This window comes from Schistocerca americana, chromosome 1 (assembly GCF_021461395.2).
Source record: "Schistocerca americana isolate TAMUIC-IGC-003095 chromosome 1, iqSchAmer2.1, whole genome shotgun sequence".
Classification (NCBI taxonomy): Eukaryota; Metazoa; Arthropoda; class Insecta; order Orthoptera; family Acrididae; genus Schistocerca; species Schistocerca americana.
In genome coordinates, this window is record NC_060119.1 from 1,109,572,468 (window position 1) to 1,109,599,850 (window position 27,383).

The 27,383-nt window shown below is 42.2% G+C and overlaps 1 protein-coding gene across 7 annotated transcripts in view; it reads right to left on the minus strand.

Moving 5' to 3' along the window:
• The window catches only part of LOC124618523 (sorbin and SH3 domain-containing protein 1), a 935,475-nt gene that overhangs the window by 556,341 nt on the left and 351,751 nt on the right, over positions 1 to 27,383 (minus strand). The window lies entirely within an intron of this gene.

Sequence of the window (27,383 nt, forward strand, 5' to 3'; positions counted from 1 at the left end):
ATTTCTTCAATAGACAGTCCCTCCTCAAAGCAATGTCCAGTGCAGTTCCGTTTTCTCTTTTTTCTCCAACTCTTCTTAATATTACTTCATTCCTTACTCGGTCTTCCCATTTCACTTTTTCCATCCTTCTCCATATCCACATCTCTAGTGCCTCCAATCTTCTTTCATCTTCCTTCCTCAATGTCCAGGTCTCCGCACCGTATAGTGCAACGCTCCAGATGTAACATTTGGCAAGTATTTTCCTCAGATCTTTGTTTAGTGGTCCAAAGTAATTTGTGTTTCCTCTTGAACCCTTCTTTTGCCATTGCAGGTCTTTTCCTAATTTCTTTTGAGCTATACATATCATCCATTATTACACTTGCCAAGTAACTGAAGTTATTTACTTGCTCTATTTCCTCTCCTCCTATTTTCTTACGGCATTTTCTCCCCTTTTTTCTCCAATTACCATGCTTTTCGTTTTCTTTTTGTTAATCTTCCTTCCATATTCTTCTAATTTTGTGTTTAAACCACGTAACATTTGTTCCATCTCTGTTGCACTCTCTCCCATCACAACCATGTCGTCTGCAAATCTTATACACACCACTCTTCGACCCTCCATACAAACTCCTCTCCTTCCACCAAAACTTTCACTAATAATTTCAAATGGTTCAAATGGCTCTGAGCACTATGGGACTTAACATCTACGGTCATCAGTCCCCTAGAACTTAGAGCTACTTAAAATTAACTAACCTAAGGACATCACACAACACCCAGGCATCACGAGGCAGAGAAAATCCCTGACCCCGCCGGGAATCGAACCCGGGACCCGGGCGCGGGAAGCGAGAACGCTACTGCGCGACCACGAGCTGCGGACACTAATAAATTACTCCAGATATGCATTGAACAGTATTGGTGATAAACAACAACCTTGTCTTACATGTCTTCCCAGTTCAATTTCTTCGCTCATTTCATCTCCTATTCTGACTCTTGTTCTCTGATTCAAATATAAATTTCTAATTAGCCGTCTATCCCTCCAGTCAACTCCATGTTTCCTTAGGATTTCCATCAGTTTGTCCCATCTGACACAGTCAAAAGCATTCTCAAGATCAATGAACACAACATACATCTTCCTTTCCTTCTCCATGTACCTCTCCCCTATCACTCTCAGAAGCTCAATGGGATCTCAAGTTCCCACTCCTCGCCTGAAACCAAATTGTTCATCTCCTATAACGCAACTGAGCTTTCCATACAGCCTTCTGTTGAGCGTCCTCAGCAAGACTTTGGCTGCATGCGATATCAGACTTACTGTTCTGTGTTCCTCACAATTTTTGCTGTTCTTTTTCTTTTCTATAGGTATTAAGATACTTTCTGTAAAGTCCTTTGGCCATTTTCCTGTCATGTATATTTGATTACACAATTCAATCAACTCCCTTTTCCTTTCCAGTTAAGCTGACTAAAATTAAAATAGAACTTCACAATCAAGACGACCAAGCCCAGACTCGGTATGGAGGGCCTCGGGTCAGCACACCTGGTCCCGGCAGAGGTTCGAGTCCTCCCTCGGGCATGGGTGTGTGTGTTTGTCCTTAGGATAATTTAGGTTATGTAGTGTGTAAGCTTAGGGACTGATGACCTTAGCAGTTAAGTCCCATAAGATTTCACACACATTTGAACATTTTTTTTTGTCAGAACACCGCTATTCCGGGCGTTGTCGGCTTTCCAGACCTTGGTGTCGCTACTTTGTCATTCAGACAGCTGCTCAGATGGCGCGCAAAGCTGAGCGGACCCCTTTCCACTGCTCTTACCAAGGAAAAATCCCTGGCTGTATCGGGATCTGAACCTGGGTCCTCGGTACTTCAGCCAGACACGCTAGCCACTCAAACTACGGACACGGACTACTTGCTCATGCTTCAGATATTTAATAAAACAATGACGCTGTAAGTCGACGATATTTTCGAAGGTAATTCACCTCTATCGAAGAAGAAACAGAGCAATTACACCAAAACAGGCCAGTAAATACGTTTTTTAAGTAAGGTAGCAACTGAATAGACAGCAGGTAGTGTATCATATGACAATGACACAGTAACTTACGAGCGGCCTTTGAAAAGTCCGTGCAAAAATAGAAACTACTTAAGTGTTTGGGGTAAACCTTTTTTGTTTTTCGACATAGTCTCCTTTTAGACTTATAGACTTCATCCAATATTTTTCTAATTTGTTGCTCCCTTCCGAATAATAGGAATTGTCAAAGTCTGCAAAATAGCTATTAGTTGCTGCAATCACTCTTCGTTTGAATAAAATCTTTGTCCCGCCAGCCATTTCTTCAAATTGGAGAGCAAATAGTAGTCCGAGGGAGCCAAGTCAGGAGAACAGGGGAGATGCGAAACGAGTTGGAATCCTATTTCCATTAACTTTGCGGCCACAACTGCTGAAGTGTGTGCTGGTGCATTGTCGTGATGGAAAAGAAAGGACTTTTTTGCGGTCCAGTCGCCGACGTTTTTCTTGCAGCTCAGATTTCAAACGGTCCAATAACGATGAATAATATGCACCTGTAATAGTTTTACTCTTTTCCAGATAGTCGATGAGGATTATCGCTTCCGAATCCCAAAAGGCAGTCGCCACAACCTTTCCGGCCGGAGGAATGGTCTTCGCCTTCTTTGGTGCAGATTCTCCCATGATAACCCATTGTTTAGATTGTTCTTTGGTCTCAGGAGTATAGTAATGTATCCATGTTTCATCCACAGTGACGAAACGACGCTTAAAGTCCTGCGGATTCTTCCTGAACAGCTTCAAAACATCCTTGCAACACTTCACACGATTCCGTTTTTGGTCGAGCAAGAGCAATCGTGGAACCCATCTTGCGGATAGCTTTCTCATGTCCAAATGTTTATGCAAAGTGTTATGTACCCGTTCATTCGAGATGCCCACAGCACTAGCAATCTCACGCACCTTATCTCTTCTGTCATTCATCACCATATGATGGATCTTATCAATGATTTCTGGAGTCGTAATCTCCACAGGGCGTCCAGAACGTTCAGCATCACTTGTGCCCATATGGCCACTCCGAAAATTTTGAAACCACTTATAAACTGTTCTAATCGAAGGTGCAGAGTCACCGTAATGTTTATCAAGCTTCTCTTTAGTCTCCTGCGGCGTTTTGTCTTTCATAAAGTAATGATTAATCACCACATGAAATTCTTTTTCGTCCATTTCTTGGCAATCACTTGACTTCCTTGATTCACACGAATGCGAAACACAAAGAAATAGACCAATATGGCTGATAGTTGGCGTGCGTTCTTTCTAAAGATGCTACTAACTAAACATGACCTCGATACGCGCCGGTGGTGCCATCTCTCGGACTTTGCACGGACCTTTCAAACGCCCCTCGTAGACCAAAACAGGCCAGTAAATACGTTTTGTAAGTAAGTAGCATCTGAATAGACAGCAGGTAGTGTATCATATGACAATGACACAGTTACTTATGTGCCAACAGTAGTGGATTTATACTGGAGGAGACAGATGATAAGGTAGCATTTTTTTTTTTGCCGGCAAACGACTGAATGAACGAGCGATTGGCGCGGCTTACCTCGCATGTTGGCAGACAACAGGAGATGCAGTGTTGAGCCTTGGGCGCGTTCCCTCATTAGTCCAGACTAGAGGACTCTGAAAGTCGCTAACAGCGCTAACAGCCGCCGCTAATGGAGGAAATCCGCCCTACTGAACGAGTGCCTGTCTCGTTGTTTTGAAACAATCCTCAATGGAGCCGAGACCGATGTTCTGCTGGCAGGACCTGTCAGCAGGGTGGCCCGATTGCGAAGCAAGAGGCAGACATTATTCAACTCTTTAGATCACTTACAGGTGTTAGGGAGGGGACAATATGGTCTTAAAATCGCTACAGTGAATTCAAACGTATTTTTTCTAGCTGTACTTTTTTTTTAAAGTGAGTCTGTGGCATGTGAGAAGAAGAGAATACAAAATCATAGCCAGCCGCTGTGGCCCAGCGGATCTAGGCGCTTCAGTCCGGAACTGCGCTGCTGCTGCTGCTGCGGTCGCAGGTTCGAATCCTGCCTCGGGCATCGATGTGTGGGATGTCCTTAGGTTAGTTAGGTTTAAGTAGTTCTGAGTCTAGGGGACTGATGACCTCAGATGTTAAGTCCCATAGTGCTGAGAGCCATTTGAACTATTACTTGTTAACTCACGACGTTTGTATTAACTGCCTTAAAATTTTCGTTGTTAAATTCTGCAACGTCATTAGTAAAGAAATAATGTTAATGACACGTAAATAAATGTAAACATCTGTGATGTCAGGCATGTTGAAATGTCATCATGGAAAAATACACGCTTACAAAAGCAACTGGTTGCAGCTACTTCATTGTGAATTACTTTCAGTTTCAACAGCTGCAGTGTTGTAATACGTCCCCAACGGACAGCACAATAGTTAGTAATGTTGATACCAGAAGAATAGTGAAACAAAACACGGAAAACAGATAGTCAGTCCCCGTCGAGAAGCAATTAGGATTAAGTTTGCGTTTTTTGACCACAGACAGGTCATACGAGCGTTTAATATTTAGTGTGTTAATATCCGCAAATACTATTAGCAATCATTTTTAAAATATTTGTCCAAAATACTTTTGATGACTGATCGCATTGCAACGGGTTGATTCTGTAACACTAAATAAATTAAGTGATCAATTCTTTGTACATTTTAAGAAATCTGAAAGTCTAATTCGCCTGGACTTGGCGTACATCGGTTGCACAGTACACAAGTCAAACTGGAAAAACGCGAACAACAGAGTGGCGAACTGTCAGACGGATAATAGTCGCCCTCACACGCTCAATATGTGTTGGTAATACTGAGAATATTTTGGTCGGCATCAATATTGCACGTCAATATTTCTATTATTGACAGTACAACAATAGTCGCCCTCAGACGATCAGTATATTGACATATTGACAACAATGTTGAAAGTGTGAGGGCCCCTTCACTTCGTGTGATATTGCAGACGACAGGCACGAATCGTATGTTGTTAGCCTGTACGAAATGTCCGAAAATGGTCAAACCCGTGACAGCACAGCTCTCTAAAATTCCCCAGATTGTGCGGCCAATAAGACAGCAGTACTCAAGTAACGGGCCGAGCGTCGTTGGAAATATCAGACAATGCGTCCCGGGCTGAGAGCAATGCGAACACCTCGCTCTCTTTCCCAGGAATTTCTTCCGCGGCTGAGGTTTAAGTCAATCGCGGCCCCGACATACCTACGACTCATGAGAATCCGCGATTAAAAGGTCTGATGGCCCCCCTGCTGACTGGGTGGGGTGGTGGGTGACTGTATAGCCCTGATATGTGGCTCACAGTTCCCTATTAGCCTATCGCTGCTTCATTTAGCTGCCTCGTAAACCGAGACGCGGTAAACGTGTACCGTGTTCGCGGCGGCGTACAGGCAAATCGCCCGTGACGTCACCGCCGGACGCTTGCGTCCAGTGGCGCAGCTGTGGTCTAAAAGCGTCGCGGAAACAGCGCGGTGGCACGCGGCAGCGGTCGGATCTGGGCTGATGCCTGCGAGGGCTCATGCAAGTCTGCTACACTTCGTAATATGTTCTTTCTAAAGCCGTATTGAGTGTCAATCGAACGTGGCTGTTTCAAAAATCTGAAAACGTTTACCGGGGAATTACCATGCTCGAGATTATCTTAAAAATGTTAACATCAGTAATTAGCGGCAGAATACGGTGTGATATAGGAATAGCAGAAGAAGAACAACAAGGTTTCAGGAAAAAACAGGAGCACAACAGATGCTGTTTTCGCTCCAAGAATGTGCAATCACTTTTTTTTAAGGTATGTGAAGTTCAAACCTCAGGTATAAATCCCCCAAATCAGTACCACGCAAAATCCTCGAGAAAATCGCTTTGAAGTTTTCCTCGGGTGCTAAATTCTCTTCTTTTTTTCCTTTCTTTTTCTTCGTTTCATTCGAATACCTTCATAATCCTTACTACTAAGTTGTTTAAGGTCGTTACCAAAAATCTCGAAAAGTTCTTGGCTGATTTACTTCGAATTTTTTACACGGTATTCCAATAAACTTCCGGACGTATATGCGCTACATATTTTCTAAGTATGCAGGATTCACAAATATAATATAAAATCTACAGTATTCTATAAAAACAAATCGTTATTTAACCTTAGTAGAAACGTTGTTAGGAATAGTTTCGAAAAGTGCTCGACCACTTTACTTTGGATTTTACATAATACTGTATAATCGTTTTGACGGACGTAGGAAACACTGTCACCAAAAATCACTGAAAGTTCTTTACCAAATTATTTCAAATTTTTACGCGATGCTCTAAGGAACATTTAGACCGAAATAGACTATATGTTTACCAAAAATCTCGAGAAGTTCTTGATTAATTTACATCAAATGAACATCTAATGAACTTTCGAAGGGGCTTAGGCTATAAATTGTTTTAAAGAACAACGCACAGCTTTTCTATTGTTACCGACTGTGAGAAAGAAAATACTGTGCTGTGCTCTGCTGTGAAAATGTGCGATTTTGTCTTCTTTCTCGCAGTCAGTTGTAACTAATATAACAGGGCATTTAAACCATTAGAAAAATTCTCTCTCTCACATATATTCCTTCTGAGTATATATTTTTAAGCAAAAAGTGTACACACAACAATTTACTGTTTTATTTTCTTCCACGCAGTTGGTTTTTACAGAAAACAGGGAGCTTATTTATAGATTATCGACATATGTTTAGAATACTACTACGGTGCCTTTATTTCGCAATGACAATAAACAGGGTCTAAGAGGGGAGGGGGAGGAAGTGGACATAGAGAGGTGGATGGAGGAGACGGAGACAGAAGGGGGAGGAGAAGGTGGACAGAGAGAGGGAGGGGGGGAGGGGAGGGATGAGGTGATGGACAGAGACAGGGTGAGCAGGAGATCGACAGAGAGGGGACAGTAGTGGACAGTGATGTACATCGAATTCCCATACATATTTAGCAATTGCAAAGCATTGTTGGGTTCGCTAATATAAATATAAAATTCATCAAATACGTGCTAATTAACATATATATATATTCATGTTTTTTTAATACACTCGTTTTCTTGCCAATTATGTATTGCCCAAAAATTTAGGTTTTAATTGCAAATATAAATTCTTAATTATCGGTTTTTTAGAAGATTGTTAATAAATTGATGATGTTTCTTTAATTTAAACAATTCTTACTAACAATTTTTATAAAATACTAACAATTAAGAACTCGATTTTGCATGCGTGAAGTGTGTAATTAGAAACAAGATTACGTGCATTTTTCATGACAATGGTGATTACATATGTGTCGCTTAGCATATATTTGATGAATTTAATATTTAAATGACGTAGGTACTCGAATCGTACAGAAAAAATTGAAGAAAGATAATAGCGAGATTCGAACTTGCCATCCATTGGTTACCCAGTTACCATGCATTGATGCTACCGAGCTCGTCAAACGGCCCGTTAGTCAAATAGCCTCAATTTCAGTCAATTAAAGTTCCTTGAAAATTTGCAAAGTAGATTTTCTCGAGATTTTTTGAGAGTTGCATCAAGCTACTTTCGGAAACTGATATTTGAGTTCTGAAATTCACGTACCATAAATATAAAAAAATTACAAAAGTTTGTCTGCCGCTGGGTAAGACAAATTGTGGAGAAATTCAGAGTTCAATAACCCAGTTTACGTGTGTTTTGCTTACTTGGTTCAAATGGCACTGAGCACTATGGGACTTCACATCAGAGGTCATCAGTCCCCTAGAACTTAGAACTACTTAAACCTAACTAACCTAAGGACATCACACACATCCATGCCCGAGGCAGGATGCGAACCTGCGACCGTAGCAGTCGCGTGGTTCCCGACTGAAGCGCCTAGGATCGCTCGGCCTTTTGCTTACTTGTCAAAAGCCTTTGATAGCATTAGAAAAAAGTATTTAATTAAATCTTAATCGATAAGACTGTGCCAATGAGTATAATAAAAATAATTAGAAGTAATATTTGCAGGAAATAGAACGACTCAGGTCTTTTTCTTTTAAGGAAACTATTTAAAAGTCAATATTACACAGGTTTTTAACAAGGTCGCAACTGGAACTTTTTTATGGGTACTTACAAGTCGTCAGTCGTCTTCCAAAATATTAAAAATACATCTTAGCCCGAGGTCTACCCCCCCCCCCCCCCCCGCGCGAACTATCCTATGGACGTCCTTGAATGGCATGTCTCGTATTGTTACACTATCATACAGAAAGTATCTTTAACCTGTTAATAATAATTTAATATCCATATTGGCATTTGACATTCTTCGTTTCATGGTAATTCGGATAACTGTAGAAACAGAATATGCACTGTCAGCTCTCTAAATTGCAAAACTGGCATGAGAGTAAATATCCAGGTGAATAAGATTTCTTTTTTGTCCACTTGAATATACGCAGTGTGAATTTTCCTACTACTCGTCGGACGTAAAAAGTAATCCGACGGTAAATACACCGCACTCGGTAATACTCGATACGCCTGAGCTCCCTAGCATTCGTTTACAGCTGGTGAACCATGTATACTATACGTACCGCTGGAAAGTGCTGAGTGCCATATGGAACATAATTACAGGTACAATAGTTTAAAAGAGATGGAACGGAAAGGGCAATATAAGAACCTGACAGTACAAATAAAATATGTTAAACACTACCTAATATAAGAAACGGCTATAATCAAACATATTGAGACTGGGGTGCCCAATCAGAAGAACCTAGTATGTAGAACTACATTCACATCTAAATGTACATGATTACTCTGCAGTTCACAATTACGGGCCTGGCAGAGGGTTCAATGAACCACCTTGAAGCTGTCTCTCTGCCGCCTCCACTCTCTAACTGCGGGCGGAAAAACTAGCACTTAAACCTTTCTGTGGGAGCTCTGATTTCTCTTATTTTATCATGATGATCATTTCTCCTTGTGTAGTTTGGCCGCAAAAAACCATTCTCGCAATCGGAGGAGAAAACTGGTGATTGAAGTTTCAGTTGAAGATCCTACTGCAATGAAACACGCCTTCTTTTTAATAATGGCCACCCCACTTAGGTATCGTCTGTGGCACTCTCTCACCTATTTCACGATTAAACAAAAAGGGCTCCCCTTCTCTGATGCGGATTCCATACAACACAGCAATACTCCAGAAGAGGGCGGACAAGCGCTGTGGAATCAGTCTCTTTAGTAGACCTGTTGCACTTTCTAAGTCTTCTGCCAATAAATCGTATTCTTTGGTTTGCTTTACCCACACCATTGTCTATTTGAACATTCCATTCAGTTATTCGTAATTGAATTAACAATCTTTAGATTTGTGTGATTTATCGTGTAACCGAAATTTAACGGATTTCTTTTAGTATTCGTGCAGATGACTTCTCACTAGTTAGAGTCGATTACCAATTTTCACACCATAAAGATATCTTGTCTAAATCATTTTGCAATTGATTCTGATTACCTGATGCCTTTGCAAGATGGTAAATGACTGCATTATCTGCAAATAATCTAAGAGGGGTAGTCAGATAGTCTTCTACCTCGTTTATGTATAAAAAATTCGGTACGAAATCTAGGTATGCAACAGTGAACCATACATACATGTAGTTGTGACAGTGCTGCTGAAGTTGTTACCGCCTGACAGTTCAAGACCCTCTAGCGACAAAGAACTCATTCGACACCTAACGCCGCAAGACCGCTACGGTCACAGGATCGAATCCTGCCTCGGGCATGGATGTTTGTGATGTCCTTAGGTTAGTTAGGTTTAACTAGTTCTAAGTTCTAGGGGACTAATGACCTCAGCAGTTGAGTCCCATAGTGCTCAGAGCCATTTAAACCATTTTTTTTGACACCTAACGTCAAATGTGCCAGAAGGTTACTGTTTGCTTTTAATTCCTTTCCTACTAAACTTACGAAACAGTTATTGTGTGTGTGTGAATTCCTAAGGGAGCAAACTGCTGAGATGATCGGTCCCTAGACTTAGCCGGCCGGTGTGACCGTGCGGTTCTAAGCGCGCCAGTTTGGAACCGCGTGACCGCTACGGTCGCAGGTTCGAATCCTGCCTCGGGCATGGATGTGAGTGATGTCCTTAGGTTAGTTAGGTTTAAGTAGTTCTAAGCCCTAGGGGACTTATGACCACAGTAGTTGAGTCCCATAGTGCTCAGAGCCATTTGAACCATTTTGAACCTAGACTTACACACTACTTAAACTAACTTACGCTAATAACAGAACACACACGCACACACATACACACACACACACATGCCCGAGGAAGAACTCGAACCTCCGGCGGGAGGGGCCGTGCAATCCGTGACATGGAGCCTCAAAACCACGCGGCCATTCCGCACGGCTTATTGTAATTATCAGTGCCAGGCATTAGTAGAAAAGACCTGAATAGTGTTTAAAGTAAAATCAATATAAACAAGGCAGTAAAATTCATGAATTAAGTGACATACGCTACAATTTCTTCACAACACCTCGAAATGATACATAAACGCAACTTCTATCACCCTGAAAGCAAGACAATCTTAACACAGTATTTCACAAATAAGAAGCATATACACTCATGCCAGCCGTTGTGGCCGAGCGGTTCTAGGCGCTTCAGTCCAGAACCGTGCGCCTGCTACGGTCGCAGGTTCGAATCCTGCCTCGGGCATGGTTGTGTGTGATGTCCTTAGGTTAGTTAGGTTTAAGTAGTTCTAAGTCTAGGGGACTGATGACCTCAGATGTTAAGTCCCATAGTGCTCAGAGCCATTTGAACCATATACACTCATGGTTAAAAAAAATACACTCCTGGAAATGGAAAAAAGAACACATTGACACCGGTGTGTCAGACCCACCATACTTGCTCCGGACACTGCGAGAGGGCTGTACAAGCAATGATCACACGCACGGCACAGCGGACACACCAGGAACCGCGGTGTTGGCCGTCGAATGGCGCTAGCTGCGCAGCATTTGTGCACCGCCGCCGTCAGTGTCAGCCAGTTTGCCGTGGCATACGGAGCTCCATCGCAGTCTTTAACACTGGTAGCATGCCGCGACAGCGTGGATGTGAACCGTATGTGCAGTTGACGGACTTTGAGCGAGGGCGTATAGTGGGCATGCGGGAGGCCGGGTGGACGTACCGCCGAATTGCTCAACACGTGGGGCGTGAGGTCTCCACAGTACATCGATGTTGTCGCCAGTGGTCGGCGGAAGGTGCACGTGCCCGTCGACCTGGGACCGGACCGCAGCGACGCACGGATGCACGCCAAGACCGTAGGATCCTACGCAGTGCCGTAGGGGACCGCACCGCCACTTCCCAGCAAATTAGGGACACTGTTGCTCCTGGGGTATCGGCGAGGACCATTCGCAACCGTCTCCATGAAGCTGGGCTACGGCCCCGTACACCGTTAGGCCGTCTTCCGCTCACGCCCCAACATCGTGCAGCCCGCCTCCAGTGGTGTCGCGACAGGCGTGAATGGAGGGACGAATGGAGACGTGTCGTCTTCAGCGATGAGAGTCGCTTCTGCCTTGGTGCCAATGATGGTCGTATGCGTGTTTGGCGCCGTGCAGGTGAGCGCCACAATCAGGACTGCATACGACCGAGGCACACAGGGCCAACACCCGGCATCATGGTGTGGGGAGCGATCTCCTACACTGGCCGTACACCACTGGTGATCGTCGAGGGGATACTGAGTAGTGCACGGTACATCCAAACCGTCATCGAACCCATCGTTCTACCATTCCTAGACCGGCAAGGGAACTTGCTGTTCCAACAGGACAATGCACGTCCGCATGTATCCCGTGCCACCCAACGTGCTCTAGAAGGTGTAAGTCAACTACCCTGGCCAGCAAGATCTCCGGATCTGTCCCCCATTGAGCATGTTTGGGACTGGATGAAGCGTCGTCTCACGCGGTCTGCACGTCCAGCACGAACGCTGGTCCAACTGAGGCGCCAGGTGGAAATGGCATGGCAAGCCGTTCCACAGGACTACATCCAGCATATCTACGATCGTCTCCATGGGAGAATAGCAGCCTGCATTGCTGCGAAAGGTGGATATACACTGTACTAGTGCCGACATTGTGCATGCTCTGTTGCCTGTGTCTATGTGCCTGTGGGTCTGTCAGTGTGATCATGTGATGTATCTGACCCGAGGAATGTGTCAATAAAGTTTCCCCTTCCTGGGACAATGAATTCACGGTGTTCTTATTTCAATTTCCAGGAGTGTATATTCACAGGATATGCACACCAGCATGTTCTGCAGACTGCAGAAATGATTAGCATTGAAACCTCGGCCCGCGGGTTCAAGGTCAACATTGATATCGCGGCGCAACACCGCCTACTGTTAAAATGTGCCGGCGGCTCTCGTTGTCGCTGTAAACCGAAGGTAAAAGATTAGTGCCACTTGAGCAGACATGCAGGCTGTCTCGCAGACGTATACGCGAACCGTACTGTCAAGTCAATGAGTTTCAAAGAGAGCGCATTATTGGCATGAGAGAATGTGATGCATCTAGCCGGGAAATTGCTGCTCGTGTGGGACGAAGTGTTTCGGCAGTGCAAAGGGTGTGTGTGCTGAGTGGTTCACGGAAGGCCATAGAACACGACGGTCAGGTCACACCACCCGGACCACTCTCTGGGAAGATCGACACCTCATTCGAATGGCATTGCAGGACAAATCTGCGTCCTCCTCTGCTCTGGCGCAACAGTGGAACACATCATACGCCATCAGGGGTGACAGTCCGTCGCCGTTTATTACGGCATGGGTTATGTGCGCGTCGTCCACATCTCCGCCTACCTTTGATGAATATGCAGAAGCATGCTAGACGGCAATGGTGTATGGAATGACGTCACTGGGAATAGGAATGCCATCAGATAGTGTTTCTGGACGAATCAGGTTCTGTTTGTTTGTAAATGATGAAGCGCGTTTTGGTTCTCCGCAGACTAGGCGAGCGGCATCGCAGTGACTCCATTCGCACAAGACATACGGCGCCAACTCAAGGCCAGATGGTGTGGAGTGCTATTGGGTACAACCACAAACCACAGTTGATGCGTGTCCAGGGCACTGCAACAAGTGTGACCTACGTGAATGACATCCTGCGACCAGTAGCTATACTTTTTCTGCACAAGCCGGCCGGAGTGGCCGAGAGGTTCTCGGCGCTACAGTCTGGAACCGCGCGACCGCTATGGTCGCAGGTTCGAATCCTGCCTCGGCCATGGATGTGTGTGATGTCCTTAGGTTAGTTGGCTTTAAGTAGATCTAAGTTCTAGGGGACTAATGACCTTAGAAGTTAAGTCCCATAGTGCTCAGAGCCATTTGAACCATTTTTCTGCACAACGTCTCAGGCGCCATTTTCCATCAAGACAATGTACGACTACATGTTGCTTCACGAACACCTGCCTTCTTGGTGTCACATAATGTCACAGGACACCATTCGCACCTTAAACGCGACGATGCCATCACGCATGGAACAAGTTATCAGGCCCCACGCTGGACTTGTGTCTACTAGGCAACAGGGAACATGCTGAACCGAGGTGACTGGCATGCTAATCATTTTTGCAGAACATACTAATGTACATGTCCTATGAATATGAATGTTCTACCTCTATTCGTTCAATGTTTTCTGTTTATTTTTTTTCTGAACATAAGTGTAAATTGCGGAAATTTGTGGTACGTTCCTATGGGACCAAACTGCTGAAGTCATCGGTCTCTAGGCTTACACACAACTTAATATAACTTAAACTTACGCTAAGGACAACACATACACCCATCCCCAAGGAGGACTCGAACCTCCGACGGGGGGCGCCGCCCGAACCGTGGCAAGGCGCCCCAACATGAGCGTACTTCCTTTGACACACCGGGGCAGTACGATACGTGATACGACGTAGAAGCAACCTGCGCTGCTGGAGAGCGTAGATACGAGGGCAGTTCAATAAGTAATGCAACACATTTTTTTTTCTGAAACAGGGGTTGTTTTATTCAGCATTGAAATACACCAGGTTATTCCCCAATCTTTTAGCTACACAACACTATTTTTCAACGTAACCTCCATTCAATGCTACGGCCTTACGCCACCTTGAAATGAGGGCCTGTATGCCTGCACGGTACCATACCACTGGTCGATGTCGGAGCCAACGTCGTACTGCATCAATAACTTCTTCATCATCCGCGTAGTGCCTCCCACGGATTGCGTCCTTCATTGGGCCAAACATATGGAAATCCGACGGTGCGAGATCGGGGCTGTAGGGTGCATGAGGAAGAACAGTCCACTGAAGTTTTGTGAGCTCCTCTCGGGTGCGAAGACTTGTGTGAGGTCTTGCGTTGTCATGAAGAAGGAGAAGTTCGTTCAGATTTTTGTGCCTACGAACACGCTGAAGTCGTTTCTTCAATTTCTGAAGAGTAGCACAATACACTTCAGAGTTGATCGTTTGACCATGGGGAAGGACATCGAACAGAATAACCCCTTCAGCGTCCCAGAAGACAGTAACCATGACTTTACCGGCTGAGGGTATGGCTCTAAACTTTTTCTTGGTAGGGGAGTGGGTGTGGCGCCACTCCATTGATTGCCGTTTTGTTTCAGGTTCGAAGTGATGAACCCATGTTTCATCGCCTGTAACAATCTTTGACAAGAAATTGTCACCCTCAGCCACATGACGAGCAAGCAATTCCGCACAGATCGTTCTCCTTTGCTCTTTATGGTGTTCGGTTAGACAACGAGGGACCCAGCGGGAACAAACCTTTGAATATCCCAACTGGTGAACAATTGTGACAGCACTATCAACAGAGATGTCAAGTTGAGCACTGAGTTGTTTGATGGTGATCCGTCGAACATCTCGAACGAGTGTGTTCGCACGCTCAGCCATTGCAGGAGTCACTGCTGTGCACGGCCGGCCCGCACGCGGGAGATCAGACAGTCTTGCTTGACCTTGCGGCGATGATGACACACGCTTTGCCCAACGACTCACCGAGCTTTTGTCCACTGCCAGATCACCATAGACATTCTGCAAGCGCCTATGAATATCTGAGATGCCCTGGTTTTCCGGCAAAAGAAACTCGATCACTGCCCGTTGTTTGAAATGCACATCCGTTACAGACGCCATTTTAACAGCTCCGTACAGCGCTGCCACCTGTCGGAAGTCAATGAAACTATACGAGACGAAGCGGGAATGTTTGAAAATATTCCACAAGAAATTTCCGGTTTTTTCAACCAAAATTGGCCGAGAAAAAAAACGTGTTGCATTACTTATTGAACTGCCCTCGTACGTTGCCGAACAAGTGTTTTCTGAGCCGCTTCTTTGGTAGATGAATTACATTTCCTTAACATTCTTAGAATGTATCTCAGCGTGGTATCTGCTTTCCTATAACTGATTTAATGCGATCATTCCACTACTGTCCACGCTAAGACCATTTCGCAACGAGACTTGCGCATTGTCGAGAGGGGACTACACATTCCGGATTTGCTGCTGACGCTGTTCTCTTGCGATAAAAAAAAAACAGGTACATCGCATTGTGAGAATAAAATAACGCAGCAACTGGTAAGTACTCCAAAGTTGAAGTACGCGGGACACCTGAAAGGACTGTGATCAACTGATCAACAATTTCAACAGCGAAGCATTGCACTGGCAAATGTGCTATCTAAAACATTTCTTTTTATCACATGACAAATAATGATTCATTTTTGAAAAGAAACGCTTAGTTCCTGCATTCGTCTCTGGGATGCACACAGCACATTCTCCAATTTTAGGCAGTGTTTTCACTTGTATGCATTTTTCCCTTAACACTTTCAATATTCCAATCCGTGTATTATGCACATTTTCCAACGAATCTTTCCAGTAACTTAATATTTCGGTTACAACCGCTTTGACAGTACAGTTTCCATCAAACAGTTCTGCACTGTCAATTTCTACACTGGCTATTTTCTGATTCAATGGTTCAAAGGGCTCTGAGCACTATGGGACTCAACTTCTGAGGTCATTAGTCCCCTAGAACTTAGAACTAGTTAAACCTAACTAACCTAAGGACATCACAAACATCCATGCCCGAGGCAGGATTCGAACCTGCGACCTTAGCGGTCTTGCGGTTCCAGACTGCAGCGCCTTTAACCGCTCGGCCACTTCGGCCGGCTGACTCAATGGTGTACTTTATTCTATGTCACTCCACTTCACCTCTCCTTTCAAAACGGTGCAACAAAGAGAACCATATACTGAAAACTGCTTACCCCCATTAAAGTGCTACATTATACAAGCAGAATGAATGAACCTAGGAATAAAACCTACAGTAAGCAGCTCGATCACCGTCATACAATCCCTTCAACATAGATTTAAAATTAAAACCCACGAAAGTTCTCCCGAGCAAATTATAACAAGGTTTTGTCTGTGCAACGCAAACATACTGCTTTTGATTTCTCGAATGCTTGTTTCAAAAAGCAAACTACAACCATAATTCAGATTCCTGGTTGTTGGAAAGTGATTGCGAAGATAAAGAACAACCTGATTCAGAGAAGAAAAGTAATTTTAAAGCAGGATATAAATTCAATATTCTTTCACAATCAGGAAGCAACGCCAATCATTCTTTTACTGCAGTAACCAGGCAAATTACTGCAACTGACGTTTACAAAATCACAGAATTCTTTGAGTCTTTGTATCCTTACAGTATATAAATGAAAATATTTGGAAATTTTACAAATGATATTCTCAATATCAATGGGCACCTTTCCAACTGCTGTTTCCATACTGGTGTGGAGATGTGTGGTATGCAACCCACGAGGGCTCTGAGCACTATGGGACTTAACTACTGTGGTCATCAGTCCCCTAGAACTTAGAACTACTTAAACCTAACTAACCTAAGGACATCACACACATCCATGCCCGAGGCAGGATTTGAACCTGCGACCGTAGCGGTCACGCGGTTCCAGACTGTAGCGCCTAGAACCGCACGGCCGGCTATGCAACCCACGCCTATAAGGTAATTCCCCAAGGCTTGTTTTTAATCGAGCAAAAACATTCTCTCTGTCACTTTCGTTTATTCCACCAAAGATACTGTTCGTACTGTCAGTAGACAAATAAAATTCGATTCTAGGCAGTTGGCATGCAGAACCAACATCACATTTTTGGACATTGCATTAAAAGTTTCACTTTAACTAGAGACTAATTTCAATATTTTTTGATGCACTCAGCTTTCTCAAACATTTACCTAATACTAGAAGAAGCCGCGTTGATTTCTAATTACTGGTAGCAATGGATAGACTTACAATGTTTACATGGTCATCATCTTCTTAATGAAGGTATGTACGCTAAGGAGTTAGTACATTATAAACAATGGCTTCAGATTTGGTTCGTTTACAACTAAATCTGGAATCGTAGAGTTTTATAACGACATTTATTGGGCATTCCATGGAACTGTAGCTACGATTATGAAACGCAATATGGTATGCGAAGGTTCCCTCAGCTGCAGCCAATGTAGTCTCTTCATTTTCTGGAATTTCACAAATTACGCTTATACTATTTACCCATTCTATTTTGATACAAATTAAAGCTTGTAACTGTAACATGTGTGGTTTTCACACTATAAAGCCGACTTTAATTATATGCAATTACGGTGAAGTACTACGTCAATCCTAAACGTTAATATTATATCTTTCGTTATTATAATCAAACTAAAAGCTCTGTGCTTCTGCATATCATGGATATGATGTCATGATAGCCATTTAATAAAGCTTGTTTATGCTGGCAATATCTACATTTTTAAATGCACGTTTCACAGAAACAAAGTCAAGAATTTCTTAGGATATGTGAAACAAACTTACTCACTATTTATTGGTGAAGAAGTTACTGCGATAGCAGCATATGAACCCAGCTTATATTTGTTTGATTTATCATGCTGAATAGTATACGAGTTCTCGCCATGTACAATCGAAAATGTCGCATTACGATGTTTATAGTGAACTCCATAACTAAGCTTTGTCTCTTCGAGGGAAGAATTATTTTTCCTATAAGTTGGTAAAAAAGCTGCATTTGCATTTAGGTATAATAGCTTAGTTTACGCAAATAACAATACAGAACATCAACTGCCATCAGAAGACAAGACAAACTTCTGTCTTCCTGCCTCACAGAACGCGCTAAAAAATGACAACAATAAGTGAGCTAAGCGCCGATCCAGCATTTCTCACGACCACAATTGATAAAAATAGTTTGGTTTTTAATTTAGGAACACGGTAACACGAGCAAAACAGATGACTGCCGCTTATTTTGTGGAACGAATGGCAGGCTTACTATGTCGAGGCAATCGAAGACCTGATCCGCAGCAATCAGAAAGCGAGTACTGCGGCCACCGATTAGCAGATGTGTATCTCAATAGGCAGTTCTCAATCCATCGTGCAAGATCGTCTGCAGTATCAGATACTGCGGTCACGCTGGGAAGCGCGATCACTATCACCTGCACACAGAGCCGCAAGGTTTATGTCGTCTCTGGCCTTCCTTGAGCGTTATTCTATGAAAGACAATGATTTTCTAAGCCGCGTCATTAGGGGTGAAGGGACATGAGTCCATCATTTCACACCTGCAACAAAGAGAGCGCCTATGGAAGCTTGACGCACGTCCTCGCTTCCGCGGAAGAAATGCTAAATTGCGCCATCAGCAGGGAAGGTCATGCCCAACGTTTTCTTCGACTGCGAAGGCGTTGTGTACACGTAGGTTATAACAGAGGTTACAACCATTAATCCCGATTCGTACAGTGCAACACCGACATCGCTGAGCAACGCCGTGAAGAACAATAAGCATGGAAAATTACGCAAAATTATTGCCGTGCATGACAATGCAATCATACGGCGCGCACGACGTGAGCTTTGCTGCAGGCTTTTCGACGGGAAGTTTGGAAGCATCCGACATACCTTCCACATGTTGCACCTTGCTATTTCCTTCTTTACCGCAAGCTGAAAGAACACCTTGGGTGAAAAGAGGTTTTCCAGCAATGACGACATTGAAGCAGCGGTTCTCGAATGGCTCAGTGAAAAAGTAGTGGACTTCTAAAAGGAGCGGACTTACAATGTTGAGAAACTGAACGAGTGGTAGAGTTTGCCGGAATTTCTTTGCGGCGACTTGGTAACTGTGATAGAATAAGTATCATGCGTCTGTGTCATTTTGAAGTCCAGCGCAGCATTCAATAACTTAGTTTTTAAAGTCCTCTTGTATTAGGTATTGTGCTGTATGTCACAACTTACAGTGACTCACTACCAACAGCGTACTCGAACAGTAAAGGATTTCTTCGCATGTTTATGCATAATACGTTACGTTTACTTATGTTCACGGTCACTTCTCAGTCCCTGCATGAAATGTATTATTGGCAAATGATGGTAGACAGAGGGACATTGTGAATACTCGCAAGTCTTGCATCAGCTGAGATACCGAAGCAAGAAGATCTTTTTTTTTTCTCACTGGAGCGGTACATTTTCTTAAGAGCACTTGCCCTTCGAATGAAAACTACTGAATATAAGGTTTGTTGAAGGCCGAAGTGGCCGTGCGGTTAAAGGCGCTGCAGTCTGGAACCGCAAGACCGCTACGGTCGCAGGTTCGAATCCTGCCTCGGGCATGGATGTTTGTGATGTCCTTAGGTTAGTTAGGTTTAACTAGTTCTAAGTTCTAGGGGACTAATGACCTCAGCAGTTAAGTCCCATAGTGCTCAGAGCCATTTTTTTATAAGGTTTGTTAAGGAGGACGAGAGTCTTCGCAAAAGTGTCTACCGAAGGTGCTAAAATTGAAGGGCAAGATCGCGGTAATCGGTTATTGTGACGTAAACAGGGTCAATTGAAGCTTCTATGCAACGCTCCGTCATTATATGCTGCAGTATTAAACGTTTTCCCTCTTGTCCGCCGGCCGGAGTGGCCGTGCGGTTCTGGGCGCTACAGTCTGGAGCCGAGCGACCGCTACGGTCGCAGGTTCGAATCCTGCCTCGGGCATGGATGTGTGTGATGTCCTTAGGTTAGTTAGGTTTAAGTAGTTCTAAGTTCTAGGGGATTGATGACCTCAGCAGTTAAGTCCCACAGTGCTCAGAGCCATTTGAACCATTTTTTTTTATGCTACCACATTTAAAGTGGTCCTTCCTAACTTGATTCCAGGTGGTGCTTGATCCTTCCATCTGTGTAGGATTTCGTACATAAAAATGATAGAAAGCAAGTATCATAATAAGCGCACTTGTCTTACTCTCTGATTAATAACATTTCCTCCACGATAATTAGGTAAATAGAGTCTGAAGCAGTTGCAATTATAAAACCTTTTTATGCATACTATTACGTGTTCAAGGTAACCCCGTTTAGCGATTATATTCTATTATTGATGCCTCTTTATCTTATCGAAAGCCTTACCTATTTCTACAAAAGCTGTATATGTCGGAAAACTGCATTCCCTTTTTTTCTTTATAAGCTGTTTCATAGCAAATTCATTGTCAAATAGAAGCTCTCCCTTTTCGAAAACCATTCTGCTCTTGAAAGAGTGGCTCTGCTGTTGGCTTTAATCGGTTATTTAATATTACATTTTTTAATGTTTTTATATTTTTAATATTATATTTTTTAGCGTACAGTTTATAAGCTGAATGTAATATACTTGTTCATCTGTAGTTTGTAGATTTCCTTCTTTTACCTTTCTTAAATACAGAACAAACAATTTCCGTTAACCATGTATTGGGGATCCTGATTGTAACCCAGCAGGTGTTTAATAAACGAAGACGGCGGAGTTTGAGTAAAAGTCCTCCATTCTTTCTGAGTTCTATTTGTGAACATGGAATTATGTATATGCTAAGTTCTAACATATTAGAAGGAAGCTTGGAAAACATTTTCATACGTGTTTATACGCACTCGAGTTTAAGTGAATGGCTCTTCTGGAAACAAGCGGACACTAAAAACGCTCAAGACCCTGTTCCGGCCGCCCTACTTTTCCAATTAAGCACTTTCTTCGGATGTGTTCGCAGGACATTTCAAGACCAACATTAAGAAGCATTATATCACTACACCCATTTCTTCAAGAGCGATAAAATGCCGTTAAAAAAAGTGCATTGCTCCAATTTAAAGAAAAAGGAAAAAAAGTTTCTGTAGTATTTCGGTTGATACAAGATAAGCGCTGGCGCGATGGACTAGCACTTGGATGGGTGAGCACCTGGTCTGCCGAGCGCTGTTGGCAAGCGGGGTGCACTCAGCCCTTATCAGGCAAACTGAGGAGCTACTAGCTACTTCACTGAGAAGTAGCGGCTCTGGTCTCGTAAGCTGTCATAAGGCCGGGAGAGCGATGTGCTGACCACATGCCCCCCGTATCCGCATCCACTGACGTCTGTGGGCTGAGGATGACACGGCGGCCGGTCGGTACCGTTGGGCATTCCAAGGCCTGTTAGGACGGAGCTAAGTTACATGCAATTACGTTGCTTGGTTAATACACTTGGTTAACAATAAGTGTTCCAATAAAAAGTAGTCTTCGGTTTGCCGTCCCCACATCATTATCTATGTGATCGTTGCAATTTAAGTTGTTCTTAATTGTAATTCATAGGTATTTAGTTGAATTGACAGCCTTTATATTTATGTGACTTATCGTGTAACCGAAATTTAATAGATTCATTTTAGTACTTACGGAAACGACCTCACACTTTTTCTTTTTTAGCGTCAGTTGTCATTTTTCGCACCATACAGATATTTTGTGTAAATAATTTTGCAATTATTTGTGATTTTCTGATGATTTTAATAGCCAGTAAATGACAGTAACATCTACAAGCAATCTAACAGGGCTGCTTAGATTGTCTCCTAAATCAGTCCCCTAAATCATTTATTTAGATTAGCAATAGCAGGGGACTTATAACGCTTCCATGGGAAACGCCGGATATCACTGCCGTTTTACTCGATGACTGTCCTTTAATTACTATCTTTCCGACAGGAAATCTCGAATCCAGTCACGCAACTAAGACGATACCCCACAGACATGCAGTTTGTTTAGAAGCTGCTTGTAACGAATGATAAACTATCAAAAGCCTTGTGGAAGTCCTGAAATATGGAATCGATTTCCTATTCGTTGTCGACAGCACTCAATACTTCCTCAGAATATAGAGCTAGTTTTGTTGTACAAGAATGATATTTTCTGAAACCATGTTGGCTCTGTGTGAATAAATCGTTTACTTCGAGGTAATTCTTAATGTTCGAAAACAGAGCATGTTCCACAGTGGGTCTGTTATTCATAGGATTACGCCTATTTGCCTTCTGGAGTAAGGGTGTGACTTGTGCAATTTTTCAGTCTGTAGGTACGGGTCTTTCGTCGAGCGAGCGATTGTAAATGATTGCTAAGTATGAAGTTATTGTGTCAGCACACACTGAAAGCTAACTGAAATACACTCTGGACTAGAAGACTTGCCTCTATTGAGCGCTTTAAGCTGCTTCGCTACAACGAGGATGTCTGCTTCTAAGTTACTCATGTTGGATGTTGCTCTAGATTCAAGTTCTGGAATACTTACTGCTTCTTTGATGAAGGAATTCCGAAACGGTAATGTGCCGTCGTTCAGTGATCGTAAGTCGATACTGGATGTCTTAGACAGAATAAGTAGTTAGTGTGATGGATGGCACCTTGCTCTAAATGTAAAAATATTCAAGTTAATGTAGATGAGTAGGAAAAACAATCCTGTAATGTTCGAATACAGTATTAGTGGTGTTCTGGTTGCCATGGTAACTTCTAGACGTAACGTAGCAAAGCGACGTGAAATTGAAAGAGCGCCTAAGTTCGGTAGCAGGAAAGGCGAATAATGGTCGGCTTAAGATTATTGGGAGAATTTTAGGAAAGTATAGCTCATCTACAAAGGAAACCGGATATTGATAGTTCGACCCAGTCTTGAGTACTGCTCGAATGTTTGGGATGACCACCAGTTCGGATTAAAGGACGACATCGTAGCGATTCCGAGATGTGATACTAAGTGTGTTGCCGATATGTTCGATCAACATGCGACTGTTACGGAAATGCTTTGTGAACTCAAATGGGAATTCCTGGTGAGAAGACACGACTACTTTTCGCGAAACACTATTGAGAAACTTTAGAGGATTTGAATCTGCGGCTGACTCACGAACGATTTTAATTGGCGCTGATGTACATTTCGCGTAAGAACGGTGAAGAAAAGGTAAGACAAATTAGGGCTCGTAAGGAACCATACAGATAGTCATTTTTCCTTCCCCCCACGATGCACCGTATGGTGGCCTGCAGTGTATGTATGTAACTAGGTAGGAAGATGCACTACTGGTAGTAGCAAACTTCTGTTTACTTTTATTTAAGTCCTATATTTATTAGCAAGTGGAAATGCTAATTAACTCTTCCGTGAAAAAGAAATTTGATATAAACCAACGAAATGAAAAAAAAATTATGTACATCGTTAATACTGTGCAATCTCTCGAAATAAAAAAAGTAATTTAATTTCTATTTGACGTTTCGCAATTCTGAACAGAATTTTAACTCCTGGTGAACACTAGTATTTTTAATCATTAGAAATTCAAAATAGAAACATGGTATTTTTATTAAAAAAAGCGATTCAATATATCTTCATTAATATTCCATTTGATAATAAAAATAGGATTTACATGAAGAATAAAAAAATTATGGAGAATCGAACGTGGTATTTCTAGAATACAAGACTTATACGCAATGCACCACTTATTTTTAAAGTTATCGGAATGTTTTGTACGCACTTCAAATGCTCAAATACCTCAAAATCTTCGAAGGAAATTTTTCGAACGTTTTGAGATATACGTCGTATGTGTTAGGAAATTTTCGTCAGGGCTCTGATCTCCAAATGCTACAACGATGAATAAAATCGAAGCAGGCCCATCCGCATGGCTCCCTTGTTGTTTCCACAAGCCCAGATTTTGGATCAGATGACAGTAGTAGCCAACACATATCATGAAATAAAGAATAAGCGATCTAGACTGTATTATCCGTAACAGATCACGAGGACTGCGGACTCCTCTCATTTCAGGGAATTTCTTTCCTTAATTAATACTAATGTATGATGTCAGAAACGAAACCAACGCATCCATATATTGGTCTCTCCTTTTTTTCGGCTTAAACTAGTGAACATACTAATTTTGTCAGGAGCACACATCGATTACATCGTGTCGAACTTTCAATTCTGCCTACTTTACTCATTAGTATGCAACCGATGATTGTGCTACACTGCCATTTTTTTTTTGTAGTACAGTAGTTACAACACTTCCATTTTAGAGTTCAGAGATAACACTCTTATAGCCTTTATGATGTACAGGAGACATCAAGAGCGAACGCAAATATGAAATAAACATGTAGGTCCTTGAAGTTATATGCGGTATAAGTAAAATTTAGATTTTTTGTAAAGTCAAATATTCTTCTGATATTACATTTTATTTTTTACAAAAGGTAACTTTCATTAAATTATAACGGAACCAACGGATGTTCCAAACGAGCGTGAAATGGAAATACAGCGGCAGTCCTGCCATCTGTTGGCTACGAAATGAGTTACAAGCCAGTAAACAGAACACTTGCGCTTCTCTGAAGCGAATACTCACAAGTGTGCTAACATTCCAGATTTCGTAGACACTGGAAGCCAGTAATCTTAGCCAGTATTTGAGAACTGGTGTGTTAGATACTTGTTTCTCAGCATAGAGAGTCGGTTACACGTATAACAATGCGCAGATGTGTTACAGTGAAAACATAAGATGACTGTTTCAGTAGACACACACAAGAACCCACAGGTACCAAATAGCTGCTGAAGTAGCAAAGACGAGTGGTAGTACAAGATAAATAGACTTACGTAGACGAACTTGCAGCTCGATTTGCAGTTTGTTGTTGGGGCTTCGAGTCCAAACCGTAGGGCGATCAATCATTAACGAATGACAAAACCCGCTAATAGCGTTTTACCAACCATCAGGCAGTACAACGAAGACAATCCTATTATTATTCAACTTATTTCCAGTGTCCCGTGCAAGAAAATGTACAGAAGTTTCCCTGTTCGGGGAAGAAATCTTTCGTAATGTACGCGACACATCAGACAGCATGTTTGCGTTTCGGTAGAGCTAACGTTCATCTCAGTACATTATACTCTGGTATTGATTTCTTTGTTTTATCTACTCTTAGAATCGCGTGAAAAGGCGTAATAAATACTTTTTCTACCCTGGAGAACATGAAGATGGTCTCACACTATTTGAAACGTCACTGTCTATGAATTAACGACATTTATGTTAAAAGGCCATAGTTATATGTGCTTTACTTACATCAACTGCATCTCGTGTAACAGCTTTCATTACTCAGTTATGGATTTGAACTAAAGATGTGTGAACAAAATTCCCACAGATATCTATTACTGAAAAAAGTCGACACCAATTTAGGCTTTTGGCTCAACACTCCAAAGTTTCTTACGAAAAGCGACGTACATTCTAAGTAGCTTCGAACTAAAAGCTGAAAGTCGTGACGATTTTTATATAGGATACTCTGTGTGCAATTTAATTCAAATTCGTGACCAACAGCTGCCATCTTTTCATTGTGGGTACAATTTTCTAAGTCGATTAATGTTTCAAGGTTCTCTAATAATTTCTTTGGGTGGCAAAGTTAACAATCTGTATACCTGATGACGTGTTAATAGTTATTTCAGGAGTGTCTTTCTGATAGTACCATAAATGCCAATAAAATTGTGCTACTACAGTATCATTGGATGTCCAGTTGAGATATTCACGATAATTCGGCAAAGGTACTTACAGCATCAAATAATTGCTTATATCGTGTATAACTAACCTCTCAGCTTGTATGAGTATACAAGGAGAATATAAGTGATTTAGGAACCAAACGTATTTGCGCTACGAGATGTGGATTCAATAGCATGAAGAATTAATGAAGTAAAACATGAGACACAGATTACAACCTCAGTATTGTCCAGAGCACAAAACAGTTTCAACTGTTAGGAATGAGCAACAACAAATCATCAGATTATTGTTTTTTTGTGTTTTATTGTCAATTTAGCTGCACAATGCATATACGAACATATTTCCGCCAACAAATTTCCCGGGATCATGAAGTAATCGGAATCACTGTAGGAATTCCGTACCAGTATTTTCAAGTGTATTTATTTAGCCAGAGTGCCGTATCTTCCTTCTCTACAGTTTTTGCTTATAAACTCTTGTCTGTCGCTTGTCTCTAACCAAGCGACAAACAGTAACTGAACACAAGGAAAGTTCCTTTAAAATGCTGTATCTCTGATATGTTTAAGAATAGAGTTTTTATTTGTAGTGCACTTTCCCTTTAGAATGACCCATATTAAAATATGCACGTCTGTTCCTCTTGGATCACATTGGCTGTCATGTAATATTCTCCACTTTCCAGTTTACTCTCATATCTTTCAGTAGGCCTACGAATAATTATTTTTTCTTTATCTTACAATCTACTTAGCACGTCATTGAGCCGCAGTCGTTTAAATCTGTTTAGCTTTGCAAAATAAAACACGTAAGCCGTATCATCAAGAGCGTGTTTTCTAAACAGTGCGGCTCGTAAATAAAGTAAAAATAAATTTGTTAAAGGAAAAAAAATTTCGGGCAACGCTGTTTTTATTCAGGCATTTTTGGAATGGCAGGTTCAGACATCCATGCGTCTCCATAAAAACATAACCACAATATCACTTCAAACGTAGTTCATTCAAATCAGTAGAATGTAATACATTTGCTGTTCAATACAACGGAAAAATAATCAAAGTTGCAAATTTCACTTTTATTTTCTTCATGACTAGTTTCGGGTCGGGACCCATTTCCAAATCATCCTACAGGAAAGAAAACTGAAATGACCAAACACTTGTATATGTTTGTAACTTTGATTTTCTGTCGTGTAGGATGATTTGAAAATGGGTCCCGATCTGAGACTCGCCATCAAGTAAATCAAAGTAAAATTATCAACTTTGGCCGTTTTTCCGTTGAATTGATTAACACAAGTGGCTGCCCCATTATTACTCCGACATCCAGGAAGTTCGTATATTTGATATTATTACATCGTGATCATGGTTTGGTGGCCTCCTGGTGAAGTTAAAATCAAACAGTTGTGATATGTTTAGTTCTAAGGGTTGTTGAACAAAGCACCCCTGCAGGAAAATTTATTACGTGTATTAAATTCATCGTAGCCTAGAGTTCTTGCTAGTGAGATAAACGTTGGTGGCAGCAGAACGCTTGAACAGTCGACTTCTATTACAGGTCCTATAAATTTAATCAACAGGGTTTTGCGTGGAGTAGGCTGTTTCTCTTCCAAGAATTCCCGTTTAACTTCTCCGAGCATTTCTGCAGCACTGGGCTACACAGTCGTCTTACGACGCTAGGAATGCGTCCCTGAAATCGTTTTATGACTGTTGTCATGCTTACATTATAGGTCCTGCAAATGCACTAAAGTCTAT